The sequence below is a fragment of the Macaca nemestrina genome, chromosome 13 (genome assembly GCF_043159975.1).
Source record: "Macaca nemestrina isolate mMacNem1 chromosome 13, mMacNem.hap1, whole genome shotgun sequence".
Taxonomy (NCBI): Eukaryota; Metazoa; Chordata; class Mammalia; order Primates; family Cercopithecidae; genus Macaca; species Macaca nemestrina.
Window position 1 is genome coordinate 31,807,427 of NC_092137.1, and position 16,226 is coordinate 31,823,652.

General features: G+C 38.3%; 1 long non-coding RNA gene across 2 annotated transcripts in view; it reads right to left on the reverse strand.

Moving 5' to 3' along the window:
• The window catches only part of LOC105479693 (uncharacterized), a 91,860-nt gene that overhangs the window by 64,065 nt on the left and 11,569 nt on the right, over window positions 1-16,226 (reverse strand). For both annotated transcript variants that reach the window (XR_011611585.1, XR_011611586.1), the window contains exon 4: window positions 1,785-1,891. This is a non-coding gene — a long non-coding RNA (uncharacterized lncRNA). The remainder of the gene's footprint in view (window positions 1-1,784; window positions 1,892-16,226) is intronic.

Genomic DNA, 16,226 nt, shown 5'->3' on the forward strand with positions numbered 1-16,226 from the left:
GGGAGGCCGAGACGGGCGGATCACGAGGTCAGGAGATCGAGATCATCCTGGCCTAACACGGTGAAACCCCGTCTCTACTAAAAAGTACAAAAAACGAGCCCGGCGAGGTGGCAGGCACCTGTAGTCCCAGCTACTCGGGAGGCTGAGGCAGGAGAATGGCGTAAACCCGGGAGGCAGAGCTTGCAGTGAGCCGAGATTGCGCCACTGCACTCCAGCCTGGGCAACAGAGCGAGACTCTGTCTCAAAAAAAAAACAAAAAACAAAAAACAAAAAAAAAGATGAATAAATAAAGTGCTTAGTGTCCAAATAATTCTTAAAGTCCAGTGCGTAAAACTATGCAACGAATGCAAACATGTCTGGATGCACACTAACAAGGATCATATGTGAATCTGAAGAGCTTGTAAATGAAGTTTAATCTTCATTGAGTTATTTTTCATGAGTGAAAAAGTTTGCTATGATTATTACTGATAAAATATCATTTATATTGACTTTTTTAAGGAAAGACTTATTAAGTTACTTAACTGAGGTGATGGAGAAGTTTCTACTTTACTACAAGGTAAGAGAATGGGGTCTCCAATCTTTTCTCCAGTAGCCTAAGCTTCACCCACAGCAATTATTTTCCAGAATATAAAAGAGCCTAATGGAAACTGACCTGACCCTTAGCACCTTCAGCCACACCACTACTCCCTTTAGGGGTCCCAAGGTCACATTGAAAGAAAAAGTCAACTTTTCTCTTCTCCTTTAAAATGGTTAATACTGACTGCTTGGTATAACTTCAAGTCTCTGTCAGCAGAAGCACCAGGTATAAGTAAATTCCTCTTTCCTGACTTTTCAGTTTCTTCTTTCACTCTTACAAGCAGAAGAGCATTGTGAATTTATTAACATTACATTTTTGGAAAAATCCTTTGTCTTCAGGAAATGATTCACAGGTAGGCTTTTGAGGAGTACAAAACAATCTGTTTTCCTTACTTTTCATTGTAATCACTCACTAGTGGAAAGGAGGTGATGAACTATGGCTGAAAATTGAAACTGATCCACTTTCTCGAGGAAGACATTAAGGTCTCGTGAATAATCAAAAACTATTTATAAGAAAATAAGCCTCACTTTCCTTTCAGTTCCTATTTCAATTGTCTTATAATGATTTTTTATATTGTTATACCCTTTGTGATTCATTCCAAAATTATTTTTCTACATAATCTCCTGATTATATCTCTCATTTCTCACTGGGCAAAATAAACTCCAACCATGATGGAGAACCAAGGGGAAACAGTGTGGTCAGGGAGCCTGACTGCCCTCACTCTCATGGGCTACCCTTATTTGTCTCCAAGTGGTCTCACACTCACACGGCCTGCTCCCTTTGGTCCTCTTCACTATTCCCCTAGCTGAGGCAGGAATAGCCCACCAACTAGCCATCCTCCAAGGATCCTTTCTCACCTGAGTCCCAGTTTGTCTTACTTCCCCCACACTCTGCTGCTGTCCAGGACCTCATCTTCTCTTCTCCGTCATCTCATTATTTTTTCATCTGTATTCAGGTTCTGATACTTTTCTTGACTCAGGTTTGAGCCCCTACAATCCATTCTTCACACTGCAGTCAGATTAAATCTTCGAAAGCTCAAAACTTATCATGTACCCCCATCCCTCCTTAAAGCCCTCCAACAGATTACTGTTGCCTTCAGAATCAAGCCAAATTCTCCAGCATGACTATATTAGTTCATTTTCAAACTGCTATAAAGAACAACCTGAGACTGGGTAATTTATAAAGGAAAGAGGTTTAATTGACTCACAGTTCGGCATAGCTGGGGAGGCCTCAGGAAACTCATAATCATGGTGAAAGGTGAAGGGGAAGCCAGGCACGTCTTACATGGCAGCAGGAGACAGAGCGAGGGGGAACCTGCCAAACACATTTAAACCATCAGATCTCATGAGAACAGCGTGGGGGAAACTGCCCACATAATCCAATCGCCTCCCACCAGGTCCCTCCTCCTCAGACCATGGGGATTAAAATTCGAGATGAAATTGGGTGGGGACACAGAGCCAAACCATATCAAGGACTTACATTGTCCTTTGAGATCTGGTCCCTGTGCACCTTCTCACCATTCAGCACCTCCCCACTTTCTTTGCATTATTTGTCTCATGGAAGGATTTGCCTCCAAACTCCCCTCTGTTTCTCCTCTTTCCTTTCCATCTCCACATCAACGCAATGTTGAGGAAGACAAAGAACTAAAGATATATCTGAAATTCTAGTTTGATGCATAGAGCAGATAATGCCATTCAGGGAAACATGGAGGAGAAGGTGCTGATTTAGGAAATAAGAGTTATATTTGAGACCTCTTAGTTTCCAGGTACAAAAGGCACAAATCACAGGTGAAGGATACTGAACATACAGTTGAAATCAAGGGTGTGATGCTTAGGAGAGAGGTTGGGGCTGAAGAAAAATATCTAGGATTCATCAGTCTGAGACTATAGTGATCATCATAAGCCTGACAAATGTGGAAAGGTCCTATATGGTGGGAAATAAGAAAAGGGTATTAAATATAAGACTTAGAAAGCAACCAGTGGTTTTCTATCTGTTTAGTACTTTGTCCTTCAGTAGATATTACCCTATTATCTCTCATGGTTATCACAACAACTCTAGAATGCTGCCAAAAGACATATAACTGGTACTCAGGATTAAGACTCCACACTTCTGACCCCTAGATTGGTGCTCTCACCATTTTTTTTTTTTTAATACTACACTGCTGCTCCACACGTTAGTGCATGGGGATATTTTTTAAAATGTAAAGCACTCACAGCAGAGAGGTGGAGGAAACAGACCTGAAGAGATCATTTTTAAAGTGGCAAGTGCTACGAGACAGGGTGCTCAGGGACTTTAGAGGTAAGGTGCCAGACCCAGCTTGGACTCCTGGAGGAGCTCAAGCCTGAGCTGAGTTGGAAATATTGTGATGAGTAAGTCAGGGTGAAAAAAAGAGCTAGCAGGGGACCTGGAGGGACATTCAGGCAAAACAGTCAACAGAGCAAATCACAGAGCAAACACCAACATGGTCGGTGAATGTGGAGAGCTGCAGGAAACATGATGAAGCCAAGGAAGACAGCATAAGGAGGGCTGCAGGAGGAGATGAGGCTGGAAAGAGGGCAGAGCCAGCCCTTGCAGGCCTTTCTGGCCTTATTAAGGAACACAGACTTCACTCTAAGGCTGATGGGGAGTTGCTGGAGGACTTTGCTGGGAATTGCTGGAGAACTATGTCATGCAGGGGCATGACATAGATCAGTATGCACCAGAGACCCATCACTCAGATAGCACTCAAATGTAGAGAGAAAACAGAGAGAGAGAGAGCTGTTGTATTAATCTATGTGACAGATGATGAGAACTCAAAATAGGGCAGTGGAATCAGAATGGAAAGTTTCAAGAGTCAGTTTCAAGAAGTGCAGGGAATGAAAAGATGTTTTAACATAGCATGAGTCACCAAAAAGCCCATCTGACGATATTTACAGAGTACCACCACGCTCTTTGTTAAGAGGCTAGTAGATGTGTGCTTGCATTAACCACATCACCACTTTTTTCATATGAAAACAGGGGAAAAAAATAATCTTGCTGGACTGTATCTTTCTTTGGGACAGTTCACATTAGTAATGGCTACCAAATGGAGATACATATTTCTTGACCCAACTAAGCAGGTAACTTCATTTTCTTTTTTTAAAAAAAAACTACTGGGGTATAATTGACGTACATAAAGCTGTACATATTTAAGATATACAACTTTATAAATTTGGAGATAAGAATAGACTTATGAAACTAAGACCACAATCTAAGCCACAACATATCCATTCTTCCAAAAGTTTCCTCTCACCCTCTTTATTTATTTTCTTTCTATAATATAAACACTTTCATAAAAGCTATCCTCGTAGCAAATGTTTAAGCATATAATTCAGTGTTATTTACTGTAGGCATGTGCTATACAGTGGATCTCCAGGACTTATTCATCTTGTATAACTGAAACTTTGTACCCTTTCACCTCTCTGTTTTCCCCCACCCTCCCTCACACACCCAGTCTTTGGCAACCACCACTGAACTCTCTGTTTCTTAATTTTCTTTTAATTTTTATTTTCTTTTTTCTTTCTTTTTTTTTTTTGTAGGGATGAGGTCTCACTATGTTGCCCGGGCTTGTCTCAAGTGATCCTCCTGCCTTGGCCTCCCAATGTGCTAGGATTACAGGCATGAGCCACTAAGCCTGGCCTGTACTTTCTGTTTCTATGAGTCTACCTTATCCTTATATACATAGTATTATGCAGCATTTGTTCTTATGTGTTTTGCTTATCTCATTTAGCATAATGTCCTCGAGGTTCATTCATGTTGTTCCAAATGGCAGGATCTCCTTTTCTATGGCTGAATAATATTCCATTATATTTATATATCACATTTTCTATCAGTTTATCTGTTGATTGATAAGACATTGAAGTTGCATCAGTGTTTTGGCTATTGTTAATACACTGCAGTGAACACTGGAGTGCCCATATCACTTCAAGATCCTGATTTCAATTCCTTTAGGTTCATACTACCCCAGAAGTGAGATTGCTAGATCATATAGTAATTCCATGTTTTAATTTTTTTAGGATCTGTATACTGTTTTCCATAGTGACTATACTAACTTACATTCCCACCAACAGCATACTAGGGTTCCCTTTTCTCCACTTCCTCACCAACACTTGTTTTCTTTTTTCTTTTTGTAATAGTCATTTTAGCAGGTGTGAAATAATAGCTCATTGTGGTTTGATTTGCATTTCCCTGATGCTTTACTGATTTTTCATATACCTATTGGCCATTTGAACATCTTCTTTAGAGAAATGTATACTTAATTCTTTGGCCTATTTTTTAACCAGATTATTTGTTTTTTGCTTCTGAGTTGCAGGAGTTCCCTATAAATTTTGGATATTAGCCCTTTATCAGATAAATGGTTTGCAAATATTTTCTCCCATTTCATAGACTGACTTTTCATTTTGTTCATTGTTTCCTCTGCTGTGCAGAAGCTTTAGTGTGAAGTAATCTCACTTGTTTATTTTTGCTTCTGTTGCCTGCTTTTAGTGTCATATCAAAGAAATTATTGTCAAGACCAATAGGTTTTTCCTGTGTTTTCTTCTAGAAGTTTTACAATTACAAGTGTTATAGTTAAGTCTTTAATCCATTTTGAGCTGATTTTTGTTTATGGCATAAAACAAGGGCTTCAATTTCATTATTTTGAATGTAGATATACAGTTTTACCAACACAAATTATTGTAGAGACCATCGTTTTCCCATTGTGTACTCTTGGCAACTTTGTGAAAGATCAGTTGACCACAAATGGGTGGTTTTATTTCTGGGCTCTGTATTCTGTTCCATTGTCCCATGTGTCTGTTTTTATACCAGTATCATAATGTTTTGACTATTGTAGCTTTGTAATATATATATAAAATCAGAAAGTGTGGTTTCTCCAGCTTTGTTCTTCTTGTTCAAAATTGCTTTACTCAGAATCATTTATGGTTCTATCTGATTTTTAGAACTATTTTTTTCTACTTCTGTAAAAAACAAGAGCCATTTGGATTTTGATAGTACATTGAATCTGCAGTTTGCTTTCAGTAGTATGGACATTTTAGAACATTAATTCTTCTAATTCATGAACACAGATGTCTTCCATTTATTTGTATCTTTTAATATTTCTTTCATTAGTGTTTTATAATTTTCAGTGTACAAGTATTTCACCTCCTTGGTTAAGTTTATTCCTAAATATTTCCTTCATTCTGATGCTGATGTAATTAGGATTGTTTTCTTAATTTCCCTTTAGATACTAGTTTGTTGTTAATGAATAGTAACACATCTGATTTTTGTATATGGATGTTGTATTCTGTGACTTCACTGAGTTCTAACAGGTTTTTTGTAGAATATTTATGATTTTCTATATATAAAATTATGGGCCAGGCGCAGTGACTCACACTTGTAATCCCAGCATTTTGGGATGCTGAGGTGGGCGGATCACCCAAGGTCAGGAGTTTAAGACCAGCCTGGCCAACATGGTGAAACCCTGCCTCTACTAAAAATATGAAAATTAGCTGGGCATGGCGGTAGGTGCCTGTAATCCCAGCTACTTAGAAGGCTGAGGCAGGAGAATTGCTTGAAACTGGGAGGTGGAAGCTGCAGTGAGCCAAGATAACGTTACTACACTCCAGCCTGGTCAACAGAGTGAGACTCCATCTCAAATAATAATAATAATAATAATAACAACAACAGATTATGCCATCTGCAGTGATAATTTTACCTCTTTTCTGATATGTATGGATTTTATTTATTTTTTGTCTGGTTTCTCTTGCTAGGATTTCTAGCATTATGTTAAATAGAAGTTGCAAGAGTGGGCATCCTTGCCTTGTTCCAGATAGTAGAGTAAAACCTTTTCATTTTTTATCATTGAATATGATGTTAGCTGTGGGTTTGTGGTATATGGATTTTATTGTGTTAAAATACATTCCCTCTAGTTGTTTTATCATAAAAGGGTGTTGAATCTTGCTAGGGGTTTGTTGATTTTGTTTATCATTTCAAAGAATCAACTTTCAGGATTTTTCTATTCTTCTTTTTTATTTATTTTGCTCTGATCTTTATTATTTTATTTCTTTCTGCTAACTTTGACCTTAGTTTTGTTCTTTTTTTTTTTTTTTTAGACCTGTCTTATTTTTTAATGTAGGCATTTATTACCTGAAATTTCCTCTTGGAAGTTCAAGTAATCTCATACTTGGTTACTTGAGTATCTCAAGTAACCAAATTTTTGCTGCATCTCATAACTTTTGGTTGCTTACTTTTTGTTTTCAGTTGTCTCCATATACTTTCTAATTTCTCTTTTGATTTCCTTTTTGACCCAGTAGTTGTTCAAGAGTGTGTTGTTTAATTTCCATGTATATGTGAATTTTCCTATATTCCTTCTGGTATTGATTCTAGTTTCATTGCATTGTAGTCAAAAATATATTTGGGATGATTTAAATATTATTTAATTTGTTAAGACTTGTTTTGTGGTCTAGCATGTGTGTCTTGGAAAATATCCCATGTGCACTTGAGAAGAATGTGTATTCTGCTGCCGTTGGGTGAAATGTTCTGTATATGTCTGGATATGCTTTGATTCTTTTCTCTTTTCTGTCTGGATGTTCCATCTATTCATGAAAGTATAGAATTGAAGTATTCTATTATTGTTGTATTACTATCTATTTCTCCCTTTAGCTCTGTTAGTATTTTCTGGAGGAGTCTTTAGGGTTTTCTAGATAAATGATCATATCATCAGCAAACAGCGAGTTTGACTTCCTCTTTACCAATTTAGATGCCCTTTATTCCTTTCTCTTGTCCGATTGCTCTGGCTAGGACTTCCAGTACTATGTTGAAGATAAGTGGTGAGAGTGGGTATCTTGTCTTGTTCCAATTCCCAGAGGGAATACTTTCAGCTTTCCCCACTCAGTGTTATGTTGGCTGTGGATTTGTCGTAGATGGCTTTTATTATATTGAGGTATGCCCTTTGTATGCCAATTTTGCTGAGAGTTTTAATCATAAAGGGATGCTGGATTTTGTCAAATGCTTTTTCTGCATCTATTGAGATGACCATGTGCTTTTTGTTTTTAAATCTGTTTATGTGATGTATCACATTTATTGACTTGAATATGTTAAATCATCCCCACATCCCTGGTATGAAACCCACTTGATCATGGCAGATTATCTTTTTGATATGTTATTGGATTCAGTTAGCTAGAATTTTGTTAAGGATTTTAGCATCTATGTTCACTAAGGATTTGGTCTGTAGTTTTCTTTTTGGTTATGTCCTTTCCTGGTTTTGGTATTAGGGTGATACTGGCTTCATAGAATGATTTAGGAAGGGTTCCCTCTTTCTCTATCTTGTGGAATATTGTCAATAGAATATTGGTACCAATTCTTCTTTGAATGCTTGGTAGAATTCTGCTGTGAATCCGTCTGAACATCTATTTGTCGGTAAATTTTTTATTATTATTTATTTTATTATTTTATGTATTTATTTATTTATTTATTTTGAGACAGAATTTCACTCTTTGTTGCCCAGGCTGGAGTGCAGTGGTGCAATCTCGGCTCACTGTAACCTCTCCTCCTGGGTTCAAGCGATTCTCCTGTCTCAGCCTCCTGAAGAGCCAGGATTACAGGCATCCACCACCACACTCAGCTAATTTTTGTATGTTTAGTAGAGACAGGGTTTCACCATGTTGGCCAGACTGGTCTCAAACTCCCGACTTCAGGTGATCCGCCCACTTTGGCCTCCCAAAGTGCTGGGATTACAGGCGTAAGCCACCCCACCCAGCCTGTTGGTAATTTTTTAAATTACCATTTCAATCATGCTACTTGTTATTGGTCTGTTCAGGGTATCTAATTCTTCATGATTTAAGCTAGGAGGGTGGTATCTTTCCAGGAATGTATCCGTTTCTTCTAGGTTTTCTAGTTTATGCACATAAAGGTGTTAATATGAGCCTTGAATGATCTTTTGTATTTCTGTGGTGTCAGTTGTAATATCTCCTGTTTTGTTTCTTATTAGGCTTTTCTGGATTTTCTCTCTTATTTTCTTGGTTAATCTTGCTAATGGCCTATCAATTTTATTTATATTTTCAAAGAACCAGCATTTTGTTTCATTTATCTTTTGTAATTTTTTTTGTTTCAATTTCATTTCATTTCATTCTGCTCTGATCTTGGTTCCTTTCTTCTGCTGGGTTTGGGTTTGGTTTGTTCTTTTTTCTCTAGTTCCTTGAGGTGTGACCTTAGATTGTCTGTTAGTGCTCTTTCCGATTTTTTGATGTAGGTGTTTAGGGCTATGAACTTTCCTCTTAGCACCACCTTTGCTATGTCCCAGAGGTTTTGATAGGTTGTATCACTATTGTCATCCAGTTCCAAGAATTTTTTAATTGCCATCTCGATTTCATTTTTGACCCAATGATCATTCATATGTTTAAGTGCTCCAATATTTGGTGAATACATATTTATGATTATCATATCCCCTTGATGAATTGGCTCTTTTATTATTATATAGTAACCATCTTTGTCTCTTGTGACAGATTTTGACAGAAAGTTTAATATAAATACAGGCACCCCTACTCTCATTTGGTTACTATTTGCATGAAATATATTTTTCCATCCCTTTATATTGTCTATATGTGTCCTTACAGCTAAAGTGAGTCTCTTCTAGATAGAATATTGTTGAATCATTTTTTCATTCATTCAGCCATTGTGTCTTTTGATTGAAGAACTTAATCCATTTACTTTAAAGTAATTACTGATAGGTAAGAACTCACTACTGCCATTTTGTTCACTGTTTTCTGATGGTTTTGTAGGGTTTTCTTTTTCTTTCTTCCTTTCTTGCTGTCTTCCTTTGTGATTTCTTATTTTTTTCTGGTAGTAGTATGCTTTGGTTCTTTTCTCTTTACCTTTTGTGTATCTATTAGAGGCTTTTTTCTTTATAGTTACCATGAAGTTTGCATAAAACATCATATAACAGTCATTTTAAGCTGATGACATCTTTATTTCATTCATGTACAAAAACTACTTTTCTCCCTCACCCACATTTTATGCTATTGATGTCACAGTTTATGTCTTCTTACAATGTGTATCCATTAACAAATTATTGTAGCTATAGATACCTCTCCCTTTTAACTTTTATGCTAGATTTAAAAGTGGTTTGTAATATTACAATATTACATTGTTCTGTATTTGCCCATATATTTACATTTACCAGTGAGATTTATACTTTCATATGCTTTTGTGTTGCCATTTGGTATCTTTTCATTTCAACTTGAAAAATTCCCCCTACTACTTCTTGTAAGCCAAGTCTAGTAGTGACAAACTCCCTCAGTTTTGGTTTGTCTGGGAAAGTATCTCTCCTTCATTTTTTAAGGATAGTTTGGCTGGGTATACTGTTCATGATTGGCAGTTTTCCTTTCTTTTAGCATTTTGAATATGTCATCCCACTGTCTTCTGGTCTAAAAGATTTCTGTTGAGAAACCCATCAATCGTCTTATGATGATTCCCTTGTGTGTGATGAGTCACCTTTCTCTTGATGCTTTCAAAATTCTTTTTTTGTCTTTGACTTTTGATAATTCAATTATAGTGTCTCTTGGTATAGACTGACTTCCTAAGGTTCAAACTATTTGGGTCCTTTGAGCTTCATCAATTTGGAGGTCCATTTCCCTCCCTAGATTTGGAAAATTTTCAGGCATTATTTGTTTAAATAAGCTTTCTTCCCCTTCCACATTTTTTCTCCTTATGATATTCCCATAATGTGCAATTGGTTTGCTTTGAGGTATCCCATAAGTCCTGTGGGCTTCTATCACTATTTTCTATTCTCTCTCTCTTTTTTTTTTTTTTTTTTTTTTTTTTGGCCCCTCTGATTGGATAATTTCAAATCACCTGCCTTTAAGTTTGCTGATTCTTTCTTCTGCTTGATCAGTCTGCTATTGAAGCTCTCTACTGAACTTTTCTATTTGGTCATCGTATTCTTTAGTTCCCAAATTTGTTTGGCTCTTTTTTATGGTTTCTATCTCTTTATTGAACTTATTTTGTTCATGTATTGTTTTCCTAATTTGATTTAGTCATCTATACAGTCATTCTCTTATAACTTACTAAGTTTCTTTAGGATGATAATTTGGAATTCTTTCTCATGCCATTTATAGATCTTCATTTGGTGAGGTGGGAAGTGTCAGTTCCAGGAGCTTTATGGCCACTATATAATAATAAAAGGACCAATAAAAGGGCACACTTTAGGTGCCCCTGAAGCCAGGCTTGACTCTGCAGGATTTGGGGAAGGCATTCAATTTTGAAACATCCTCTTTACAGGAGAAGGAGAGAAGGAGAGCTTGCATCCAGTGTCTTGGCATATAAGGGTACTACCCTAGGCAGAAGAAATGGGTGGCTCTCAGCACCTAACGTGACTCTGTGGGATTAAGAAAAACCACACAAACGTAAGACTTACCTCTCCTCAATAGGGAGCAAGAGGAGTATAGGGGGTGCATCCATTGAGGTTTGAGAGACCTCTAAAATCTCTAGCCAGGTTGTCTGATGAAGGTCATTCCTTTTTGAATTCAGTTTGTCTGTAAAGGCTGGAAGAGGTAACTGCTTCCTCAATTGGGAAGGCATCAATGGAAGACTACAAGGTCTAGGAGGGAAGAATGGTTTTGTTAGCCATGCCCAGAGCCCCACTGCTCTGTACAGCCTCAGGACATGATGCTCTGCATCCCAGCCACTCCAGCTCCAGCTCTGGCTAAAAAGGGCCAAGGTAGAGCTTGGACCACTGCTTCAGAGGGTGCAAACTGCAAGCCTTGACAGCTTTCACATGATGTTAAGCCTACAGGTGCACAGAGTGCAAGAGCTGAGGCTTGGAAGCCTCCACCTGGATTTCAGAGAATGTATGGAAAAGCCTCGATGTCAAGGCAGAAGCCTGCTGCAGGGGCAGAGTCCTCAGGAAGAACCTCTACTAGGGCAGTGCAGAGGGGAAATGTGGGGTTGGAGCCCCCACACATAGACCCCACTGGGGCACTGCCTCGTGAAGCTGTGAGAAGAGGGCCACCATCCTCTAGACCCCAGAATGGTAGATTCACTGACAGCTTGCACCATGTACCTGGAAAAGCCGCAGGCATTCAACACCAGCCTGTGCAAGCAGCTACGGTGGCTGTACCCTGCAAAGTCTCAGGAAAGGAGCTGCCCAAGGTTTTGGGAGTCCACCCTTTGCATCAGTGTGCCCTGGATGTGAGACACGAAGTCAAAGTAGATTATTTTGGAGCTTTAAGATTTAATGGGCCGGGCATGGTGGCTCATGCCTGTAATCCCAGCACTTTGGGAGGCTGAGGTGGGTGGATCACCTGAGGTCAGGAGTTCAAGACCAGCCTGACCAACATAGAGAAACCCAGCTCTACTAAAAATACAAAATTAGCCAGGTGTGGTGGCACATGCCTGTAATCCCAGCTACTCAGGAAGGCTGAGGCAGGAGAATCGCTTCAACCTGGGAGGCAGAGGTTGCGATGAGGCTGAGATCACACCATTGCACTCCAGCCTGGGCAACAAGAGCAATCTCAAAAAAAATTTTAAAAAATTTCATGACTGCCCTGCTGGGTTTTGGACTGTATGGGCCTGTAACCCCTTTGTTTTGGCCAATCTATCCCTTTTGGATTAGGAGTATTTACCCAATGCCTATACCTCTTTTGTATCTTGGAAATAACTAACTTGTTTTTTATTTTACAGGCTCATAGGTAGAAGAGACTAGCCTTGTCTCAGATGAAACTTTGGACTTTTGAGTTAATGCTGGAATGAGTCAAGACTTTGGAGGACTGTCGGAAAAGCATGATTGTATTTTGCAATGTGAGAGGACATGAGATTTGGGTGAGGCCAGGGGCAGAATGATATAGTTTGCATCTGCGCCCTGACCCAAATTTCATGTTGAATTGTAATTCCCAATATTGGAGGTGGGACCCTGTGGGAGGTGATGAATCACAGATGCTGTTCTCATGATAGTGAGGGACTTCTCACAAGATCTAGTTGTTTAAAAGTGTGTGAGACCTCCTGCATCTCTCTCTTTCTTCTGTTCCAGTCATGTAAGACCTGCCTGCTTTCCCTTTGCCTTCCACCATGATTGGAGCTTTCCTGAGGCACCCCCCAGAAGCTATCACGCATTCTGTACAGCCTGTAGAACCATGAGCCAATTTAACCTTTTTTCTTTTTAAATTACCCAGTATCAGGTATTTCTTTATAGAAGTGCAAGAATGGACTAATATAAGATCCCTGATGGAAGATGATGAATAGGGCATTACAAGGAGGAAAGAAGAAATCATCAAAAGTATGGCAATCAAAAGGAACATGATATATTGAGGAAAATAATAACCAAACCAGTTTGGAGGGAGCAGAAGTTTTTTTCAGGGAAGTAGTAAGAGATAAGGTGGATGGTTGATTAAGACAGAAATCTGGGAACCCTTAAAGATCAAGAAGAGACTTCTTTGTGGGATATAAAAATCAAAACAATTGAACTATTAGAGACAGAGTAGAAGGGTGGTTACCAGAAGCTGAGAAGGGTAGTGAGGTCCTGGGGGAGAGGTGGGTGTGGTTAATGGGTACAAAGAAAATAGAAAGAATGAATAATACCTACTATTAAATAGCACTACAGGGTGACTATAGTCAATAATAACTTAATTGTACATTTTAAAATAATAAAAAGAATATAATTGGATTGTTTGTAACACAAAAGATAAATGCTTGAGGAGATACATACCCCATTCTCCATGGTGTGATTATTATGCATTGCATGCCTGGATCAAAATATCTCATGTACCACATAAATATATACAAATACCCACAAAAATTATGATTTTTAAAAAAAGATCAATCAGAGAATTCAGACTCTATCCTAAGATATTGGGATAGTCTTTAATGTGTTTTAATACTCAGATGATGAACAAGATGGTGACTTGAAAGATAAACCAAACACCAGGAAAGTGAGGAGACTGCACTAGAACCAGATAGACCACTTAGAAAGTAGGAGGTGATTAATTCTGAACCAGGGAGATTAAAACAGGAATCAGTAAGGGGAAACAGAAAGATTTATCATTAAAATTTTGGAAGAGTGATGGGACAGAGGGAACATCAAGAATGACAGATTTCCAGCTTACATGATTCAGAGAATAAAGGCCTGAGGAAAAAAAAAAAAAAAAAGCAAGCCAGGAAAAAAAATAAAATGTTACACCTGGAAAATTCCTTTAAACTTATCATGTCCACATGCTGTCTTGTATAGATAATGACTTCAGGCAAAAGCTAGTGCTGGAAAAAACAGAGGGGCTTTGCTTTTAGTGAGTTTTCAGAACATGATTCTCATCACTTCAGAGGCCAGGAATGGAAACACCCACTTATGGGAAACAGCACCAGCCTTAGGCAGAGTCACATCTGGCCCCTGCATGAGGATCATCCCACCTCTCTTGCTCCCTCTGTGCTGCCCAGAATCTGCCCTAAGCATGGGGTCATCTCCCCTCTGAATCTTGATGGTTTTCTCATTTCCCTGCCTGGAGTCACCCTTTACCTAAGTCTGTGCTTTTTACTTTGGCCCCAGATTCATTCCCTTGCTTATACCTGCCCTGGGAACATTTGTGCTAGTTCCATAGTCCCCCTTTCTCCATTCTTCTTTATTCACTCCTCCACATTCATTCATCCAACATTTTCATAAGTTCTGGAACTAGAATGGTAAGCAATACATTTTCAGTGCTTTCAGAAGGCTTACATTCTAAAATGAAAGCAAGTTCTCTCCCACTCCCCTAAAAGAGGAAACAAATAATTACAACAAAATAATTTAAAATCATGGTAAGTACTAGGAAGAATAAAAAATCTGTGATGAAAATAAGCAAAAGAATATAGAATTGTGAATACAAAATTAGGTAGAAAAACTACGTTTAGTAAGAACAAGAAAAGGGGCCAGGTGTGATTTACACCTGTAGTCTCAGCATTTTGGGAGGCCAAGGCAGGAGGATTGCTCAAGGCCAGGAATTCAAGATCAGCCTGGGCAAAAAAGCGATACCTTGTCTCTTAAAATAAATAAATAAATTATTAATAATAAGAAAAGAAATCACACAAATTACAAATCTGTAAAAGTGTACAGAAACTACAGTTTTAAAAAATCTAGTGATTTGAACCTTTTATGAAGTGATGCACTTTATTGCTAATAATACTTTCTATCTTAAAGTCTACTTGTGTGATAATAATATAACTACATGAACTTTTTTTAAATTATGATAAAACTAACTATGGTGTATCTTTTCCCATTATTTTACTTTCAACCTTTTTGAAACTTTATGTTTTTAATCTTTTTCTTATAAAGAGCCTATACTGGTTTTTTCTTAAATTCAACTTTAAAAAACCTTGTTTCTTAACTGGAGTATTTGATCCATTTACATTTAGTGAAATTACTGATATTTCTGAGTTTAGATCTGTCATCTCATTATGTGTTTTATTAAGCCACCTCTTCTATGTTCCTTTTCCTCTCCCTTCATGTGTTCTTTTGGGTTGGTTACTTTTTATTATTCTATGTTTTTTAATCTACTAGTTTGGGAGTTCCACACACTTTTCCACTGATTATCCTAATGCATCATGAGGGGTTTTTTTGTTTTGTTTTATCTGGCTTATTTCTTTATTTATCCTAATTGCCTGGGTAGAACCTCCAGTACAATGTTAAATAGAAGTGACAAGAGCACATATCCTTTTTTAGGTCCTGATACTAGGAGGAAAACATTCAGTGTCACGCTATAGTACCTAGCTCCCAGCTGAGATTTTTAAGCTCAGATTTTATCTCTATGAATATTGTAAGCATAGTGGTTCTACAATCCATATTGAATCATTTCGGTACTTTTTTTTTCAGACAGAGTCTCATTCTATTGCCCAGGCTGGAGTGCAGTGGCATGATCTCAGCTCACTGCAACCTCCGCCTCCTGGGTTCAACCGATTCTCCTGCCTCAGCCTCCCAAGTAGCTGGGATTACCTGTAATTTTGTATTTTTAGTAGAGACAGGGTTTCACCATGTTGCCCAGGCTAGTCTTGAACTCCTGACCTCAGATGATCCACCCGCCTCAGCCTCCCAAAGTGCTGGGATTACAGGCATGAGCCACCATGCCCAGCTTCATTTTAGTATCTGATGCCTCTTTTGAACTACTTTTTCTGTTGGTTCTGGCTTATGTTGTTTTATCTCTCGGTGTGTCTCATTGTTTTTCATAGTTCTCAGGCCATTTTTAACTTATTAATAGAAATAATTTGAAGTCTTAGATGGTGTTATTTTCCTTCAGAGAGACTTTTTTTCCTTCTGTCAGGTACCTGATGGGAACCAAGGTTTTCTGAGTCACCAAGGTGAGGTACTAAAACATAGTCCATATCTGTCTTAGTCAATTTGGGCTGCTATAACAAATTACCCATAGACTAGGTGGCTTAAACAACAAATACTTATTTCTCACAGTTCTTGAGGCTAAAACAATCAAGGTCAAGGTGCTGGTAGATCCAGTGTCTGGTGAGGCACTCTTCTTGGTTTGCTGATAGCCATCTTCCTACTATGTCCTCACATGGTAGAGAGCAGGGAGACAGCAAACTTCTTTTAAGGGCATTAATCCCTTTCCTTCCACCCATTAATCCCTTTTCACCCATATGACCTAATTACCTCCCAACAGCTCCACTGATAGATATGGTTTAGATCTTT